Genomic DNA, 7,616 nt, shown 5'->3' on the forward strand with positions numbered 1-7,616 from the left:
GTCTTCCATTACATCCATAGCAAACCGAAGAGTTTGTGTATGCCACGCAACAACTTGAGGTTCTAGTGAATAATTCATCAGCCAACAACCTTTAGGCCGCCATTATCTATTTAAATCCCAGTGCAAACCCATCCCAAAGCCTGCATGTGGTGCTGTCATGGCCTGGTTAGAAAACACGGAGGGAGGCCAAGGGAGAAGACCGGAAATTAAATGTTGAGCTAGACTGCAGCAGGACCATCTTGGGTCTGCTCCTTTCTATAATTTTTCCCATCTCTCCTTGTGCCCGCTCTCCCTGCTCTCCTCAATCATTCATTCTTTCATTCATCTACTTCAACATGTCATTCCTTCATCCTGAGTCAATGAGGCAATCTTTCTCTTTCTCAATCCATCCTTTTCAAATCCACTCTTGTGTTTCATCTCAAGCTAACCTCCCTTTGTTTCCACTTCCCTTTCTTTCTCTGATCTTTCCAATCATACCTGTAAACAGCTGGTAAAGGACCTCCATAAAGCTTTAGACCAAAAGCATGAGAAAATGGTTCATTGTAAGCTACAGTGGGGTTCAAACGTCTGAGACTACCTTGACGTTCTGGGTTATTTTTTGAATTAAATATGGAAAATTTGTAATAGTTCTAAAAAAGTCCACACTGAAAGCAAAAATGTTTGCTTAATGCAACACAATCACAACAAATGTAGTGTTTAATATACAGTTATGCAGAGCAGGATTTCGGACCAATGAGATTTCACTGTGGACGGGGCTATGTTTTTTTTTTTTTGTTGCGTTTTTTGAAAAGTGTGGTTCTGCCACTGAAGCGGTAAATACACTACTTATATTTAAAAGCTATCGGTATGTCCATATTGCAATTTCAGCATCTACCCAAACATACCATAAAATGTTACGCAAGTAAACTAACAAACTGGCAATTAACAGAAAATACTTTTGCTTTTCATGGTTGGATAGGACAAAATCCTGGAAAAGATATATTTTATTTATCATTTTGAATCTGGTTATATTCATGTAAATAATTTGTAATGTATATCAGATTACAAATTAATCTAAAATGCAACCATCTTCACTAGACTTTTGCACCCCCACTGTATATTAAACAAACGCCAAAGAGCCCTTTGGGACAGTAATAATCATATTTCTGAGCTGCAGTCTGAGATGCAAGTGAAAAAAGTGTTCAGACCATAAGTGCAGCACAGATCTCATAATAATAACATAATTAGAGCGATGAGCATATAATCTCATAAGTCTATTGATCTATGATTAAAACCATTTATAAAATTCAGACCCTTTGCAGAGCAAACAGAGAGAAGGTACATAATCCCCACACATGCATGCACACAAATGAACATAATCATCTCCATAATTCTGTTAATGAAAATATTTAATATATTTAGAGTATTTGTGCAACAACAACAACAACAACAATCATGCACACCCATGTTTCACTATATCTCCCCACCCTTCTACACTCTCTGCACTCGTTCTCCATTCACTTTGCTCTTCAGTCTTCCTCTGATGTGTGTGTTTCTCTGCACTGTGGTTAAGGAGCACTGCAGTGCTCAGTTAGACCAGCTAAAGGCTGCTAGGTTTGCTCATAAGCGTCCGCTGCTTAGCTGGGTCTAGGGTCAGTGGGGCGAAAAGAGCCGATGCAGATCACATAGGATAGCAAAATACATGGACAAAAATGTAATTTGTTTTATCCATGCAGATTTTGTACCAATTATCCACCGTGTCTTAAAGCTTCTAGCCCTGTGTTGATGTACCCTGATGTATTGGACTCATTTGATGCTTACTTAAAATCGGGATCTTTCCACATATTACATCATTTTTTTTCCTCTAGCCGATCATATGTGCTTAGCTTTTTACTTTTTTTTTTTTTTTTGGAATAGACAAATAGATTTTGAAGACTACACAGTTATGCACGATCATTTCTATTATGGATTATCAATTCACCTAATCAGGCAATTTTATTTTTAACATATGGTACTCTTGGTCTTGGTAATTTCTTTGGAGGAATCTTTTCCTGATAGATCCTTACAACAAACCATCAAAGTGATTATTATAATAATTGCTTACCACTCAAACAATGCCTGCCAACTCCTCATGTGGCTATGAATGGCACTTAGTCATTGGCAAAGCTGATCAGAGCCATTCCCACCACCCAGAATAACAAGTCTTAATCATACAGAGAAGCAACGCATCATCAGGCAAAATGACAGCACCATTCCTGCAAATGTTAACACCCTCTAAATGTTAACATTAGATCCAAACCGTTTCATGCTCTGGATTTCAAACTTGATGAACATACTGTATATACATTTGGAAACATTGCTATGTTTAATGTTTTTGAAAGAAGTATCTTATGCTCATCAGGCCTGCATTTGTTCGATCAAAAATACAGAAAAAAACTGTAATATTTGAAATATTATTAAACTTTTCAAATAAAAGTTATGAAAAATAATAATATGCTGATTTATTATCAATGTTGGAAACAGTTGTGCTGCTTGATTTTTTTGTTTTTATAACCTATGATACTTTTTTTCAGGATTCTTTGATGAATAAAACGTTTTTAAAATATTTTTCATGCAATATATTTTGTAACAATGTACACTATGATTCAAAAGTTTGGGGTCAGTATTTTTTTTTTAAGGAAATTAATACTTTTATTCAGCAAGGATGTCTTAAATTGATAAAAAGTGACAGTAAAGAATTATACTACAACAGGAGTATTTGTAAAAAGAATTATGGTGGGTTTGCTCCGCCATGGCACGCCTGGAAAGACCTCTCAGCTAATCAGATTTGAGGAACAAAAGTTACTGTTGTATATAATATAATATAATATAATATAATATAATATAATATAATATAATATAATATAATTAACATATAGTTCTTGAGAAGTATAGCATTCTTTACTGAATATATAACCATTATATAAGCCAAAGAAAATGCTCTGAACATATACTTTCATTTCTATATTCAAGAATTGCTCATAAAGCACTCAGATAGTAAACTCCTTTCATGATTAGAAAAATGTCCTTTTTATTATGGGATTCTCAATGTGGTTTATTGTGTGTCAGACAGAAAGGGGTTTTATGTGGCACATTAAGTAAAGATCATACTTTAAACAGTTTTTTTTAAAGTGCATTTAATGGACCTACCCAAAAAACACTCGTCAGATGTTTTATGCATTTACACATGGTTGAGAGAAGGTGCACATTTTTCTCATTTCAATTAACAGTTTGAAAATACAAACACTTGCATGAAATTGAACATTTATGCCAGAGCCGCTTTTCGAATGATTCATTCTGCTCGTATATGAGTCCCAACGTGAAAATCCATGACCTCGTCGGAGAGAAGCTTCCTAATCAGTGTGTCTGGATACGGCTACAGCGTTGAGTGCTTGAGTTAAATCAAGAGGAATCAGGAACTAAAGGAGGAATCTCAGAGGGGATAAGTACTCTGTGAATCCGAGTACAGATGGGGTCTTGCACGAATGTGTGTGAAAAAGCTGAAGGAACTGCTCTGTGCCTTGAGAACATGAAGGAATGTCAGTTTAGCTACTACAAACTTCACAGTGCTGGTCAAAATAAAAATGGACTGAGAGCCTGCAGTGTAATTCCCCAAATGCTTCTCTTATAAATAGGCAGGGCAGTAGTGTTAAGGCAATGGTGTATTATTGAGGGAGAAAAAGTCCACTAGCAAAGACATTTGCTTGCTCCACGCCAGTCTCAAATCTAAACCTTTTTGCTCTAATTTGTCTATAGTAAATTTTAATTTAAAGTGGAACTATTATGCCCAAAGGCTTGATATAGGTGTTTGAGGTCTCCTAGAATAGGTTTTCATGTTTGAATGTTCAAAACACTTTTTTTTTTTCACATGTTTTACATTATTGCAGCACCTCTCTTCACAGTCTGTCAGTAACACTCTGTTTAGTTCCTGTCTCAATGAATGAAGCCCCTCCTCCTGAAAAGTGCACTGTGCTGTGATTGGTCGGCTGGACCCGTGTGTCGTGATAAGTCAAGCACTCTGAGCGTGTTTCAGAAATGTCACGCCCCTTACCATAACCGCTAGTTTCAGTACGCTGCTAATGCAACTCAATCAGGGTTTGTCCCTTTTTCTGCATGTGCCTTTGGCGGTAATTACTGTATTTAAATTAGGAATATTTTGACTTGTACATTACAGGAATAAAACTCAAGACTACAATCGAGGCGTTTCAGTTCAGAAACAGTGCTGATATAGCGATTAACACCTTTTGGAGTGACTTTGTGCTTTGTTTCATGCTCAAATAGCAACTTTAAACACTAAAGAAAGTTGAAAATGTAAACAAGCATAATAGGGCCCGGCCCCTTTAATTAGCATGTATGAATTGGAAAACAAGAAATCCAAAGTAATGCCAATGATGCCGAAATACCCCACCAGACATTAACATTAAATAAAACACATAATCATGAACACATAAACAGACTTAATTATCTCAGTCTTTCTGTGACAATGAGATGAATTAAACGGATTTGGAGGATATAAATAACCAGAGCGTTTATCTTGGCATAATTAGCTCTGATCCCTTTTTTTTCTTCCCAACAATTAGGTATATCTTGTCTTTCTCCCCCCAAGCACAAGCCTCTATGGTGCCAGAGTGAAATGAATAAAACACAGCGGTTCACGTGTCATTTTTCTAAATAAAGGCGAAATATAATTGAGTCAATGAGCAGTTAGTTAACCTACTTATTCAATGTGCCTCTGATCAAGCTGCACATGCAGAAACTACACAGCACACTGGCAAGCCAGTAACATCAAGACATCAAACAACAGCAAGATCAATACAAATGATCTTGTGACACGTGTATCATATTGTTCCCCACTTCTCAGCGTTACATTGTATCCACCTGTGATAAGGAAAATAGGCTGGCGATAGCTGAGTCACATTGAGATGAATCTAGCCTATTTTTTTTTAACACTAAATGCATAATGAACATTTGTAAAACATGCCTTGAAGACCCTGAAAAACACACCATCATCAACACAGAAGCCTTTTTCTGATCCTTTATCAAGTGAGTTCATTAACTCTCCACTTACACGGCCCATGGCAGTGATCTTTCATGCAATGAACTGGGCAAGGAGACATATTTTAATCAATATCTGCTCCCAGAATCTGCTCCCATGATGTTTGTCCAGGTCACATAAGCATACGGCCTTTTTATGATGAAACCACAACCCTATAGCTCTAAAGTCTTTTCATATGCTGTGCTTTGTCAGTCTAGTTCAATCTGTGGAACTCTAACATCCATCTCAGACCGCAATCTGGTTCAACTGTTAGCACGATGCCGCTTAGCGCATCCTTGTCCAGAACATCATTTCACAGTCAGCAATCAATTATTCATTAACTTAAGTTGCTCCAAGGTTCAGAGGTCCCCTATCAGCCCTCAAAGTGCTCTGATTTGAAACGCGTCTGTGTGACCAGTGTTCCGTGACAAAACTTCCAAGTGCTGTTAAGTTGTACAGCTGCAAGGGTCTCTTTCATTTAAACCCCATGTGAAATGAAGCCAGGAGGACCGGTTCATTCAGTACAGGTCCTCAAGATGACCTAGTCATCTTAAAAAATTAAAACATTGGTAGGGTATATTATCATGCAGGAACAACCATACTTCCAAACATGGGCAATATCCTTTGAGGCATAACCCCTACCCCTAACATCAAAGGCATGCTTATAATGTGGGTAGATCAGCCTAATAGGTAAGTCACCGTCCACTGTGATAGCTTCCAAGCCATATTTGCATCCATATTATGGGGGGGGGGGGATAAAACCACGCTATGCATGCAATGCATTAAAGACGCACCCGCATTCTGCTTACCTTGCGTTTAAGTTAACAGGTCAGACTCGCATTCCCGTAGTGAAAATATTCAATATTCCTCCGGGCAGAGGGTTCGGTGCGCGTGCGGACGGTCCGATACTTGCCGCTGTTTGAGATCCTGACAGCAGCTCTCAGGATTCCCTCTGTCCCAGCCACGCGTTTCCATTGGTCCGCGGATCTCCCCGCAGCACCTTACCGGGAGGAGGGGCAGAGAGATGCGCTCTTACACGCGACAACATGCAAATACATCCGAAGAACGAATCTGCTTCTGCATGAATGAATTTACAGGTATAGCCTATGTTACAGTGGTTTAGGAGTTGTAGAATGAAAGAATCAGTTCAGCGCGTGCAATGCGATGACATGCTGATACGGGATCTGAAACGAATCTTCAGAGCTTTGAGACAAAGGAGCACTGATGCTACTTTTTCCCCTTACATTATGTTGGGGGTTACACATAAACTAAATTACTAGAATGGATGCCAGTCACTTGAAAACTGCATTATAGTAACACACGGATAAAGCTTCTGTATCTGCCTAATTAGCCCACGTCAGATGGATATATTAAAGGATCTAAAGGATAAGGAAAGAGGTTAATAAAGTAATTGTCATCAGAACATGAGGGTTATAAAAATAGTCGGTAGTCAGTAGATTAAAATGATACTCGCATGTGGTGACGTATCCACTGTGTAAATGGCAGGGTTATACAAGACTGACTTACAGTTGTATATACAATACAATGCATACTATTGCAATTTTCTGTGGAATCGATTATAGCCTGTTTTATCTGTCATTACTAATGACAGACAGACATATAGATAGATGGATGGATGGATATAGATTAACTGGAATGTTGACATATGGCAGGCTAATTATTGTTTGTCTACTCAATGCTGATGCATCACAATCATTTTCTTTAATAGTTGTCATTATAATGTAATAAACTGTAGAACTATTACAGTAAAAAAAAAAAAAAAAGGAATATATAGGCTACACCCTAAAATGTTTTGCAGTGGACAAGTAGTAATAACACCAAAAAAGAGAAAACACTAATTTTAATGTCAACACTTTAAACAATTATACAAATTGATTGTTTTTTCCTTATCCTGGTCATTCATTAAAACAGAAAACTAATCACTGGACCTATTTTTTTTATTTTTTTGTCAGCCTTGTGGTTCCATTGTGTTGTCACTAAAACATTGTCACCATCCATTTAACATTCGAGAGAAAAAAAAAAAGATTATCACACTTTGGGGGTTCTTTTTTTTTTATCTGGCTCAGACACCGTTTTGGCAGCCATGAGTGTTATTTTCACAGCCTCCGGTGTCAACTCAGACTCTGTGCAAATGAATGCAGTGTAACTTTGCAGACATTGCAGACACATTAGCAAACAGGCCTACAGGAATATGACTTCAAAAACTGCATAAAACATGCATGCCTCTCCAAATCAAAGTCTTAAATAATAAACAGCTACATCCATGGAAACAATCACACAAAGGAGGACACTAGAATTCCTGTTTCTGGAGCATGAGATTTTAATTATGTTCAGCACCTTGGCCAGCGACCACAAAAACGATTACAAAGAACTGCTGCATCTCAGATCATCTTGAGCAACCACATCATTATATACACAGCAAGATCCATTGACGTACACAGATGAAACGCTGTAAATCTGACAGCCAACAGTGATGTCATTGTAGTATTTGCATACTACATAGTGATTGGTATATTAAACATTCTCTCTCTCTCTCTCTCTC

At 37.7% G+C, this 7,616-nt stretch overlaps 1 protein-coding gene across 1 annotated transcript in view; it reads right to left on the reverse strand.

Annotated features, from left to right (window-relative positions):
- The window catches only part of dlgap3 (discs, large (Drosophila) homolog-associated protein 3), a 212,969-nt gene extending 206,957 nt beyond the window's left edge, over positions 1-6,012 (reverse strand). Inside the window, exon 1 of the mRNA XM_077196070.1 lies at positions 5,863-6,012. The gene's annotated coding sequence lies outside the window, so the exon portion shown is untranslated. The remainder of the gene's footprint in view (positions 1-5,862) is intronic.
- Between the last annotated feature and the right edge of the window lie 1,604 nt (positions 6,013-7,616).

The sequence above is a fragment of the Siphateles boraxobius genome, unplaced genomic scaffold, assembly GCF_051911475.1.
Source record: "Siphateles boraxobius isolate OS27281-9 unplaced genomic scaffold, OSU_SipBor_1 35, whole genome shotgun sequence".
Classification (NCBI taxonomy): domain Eukaryota; kingdom Metazoa; phylum Chordata; class Actinopteri; order Cypriniformes; family Leuciscidae; genus Siphateles; species Siphateles boraxobius.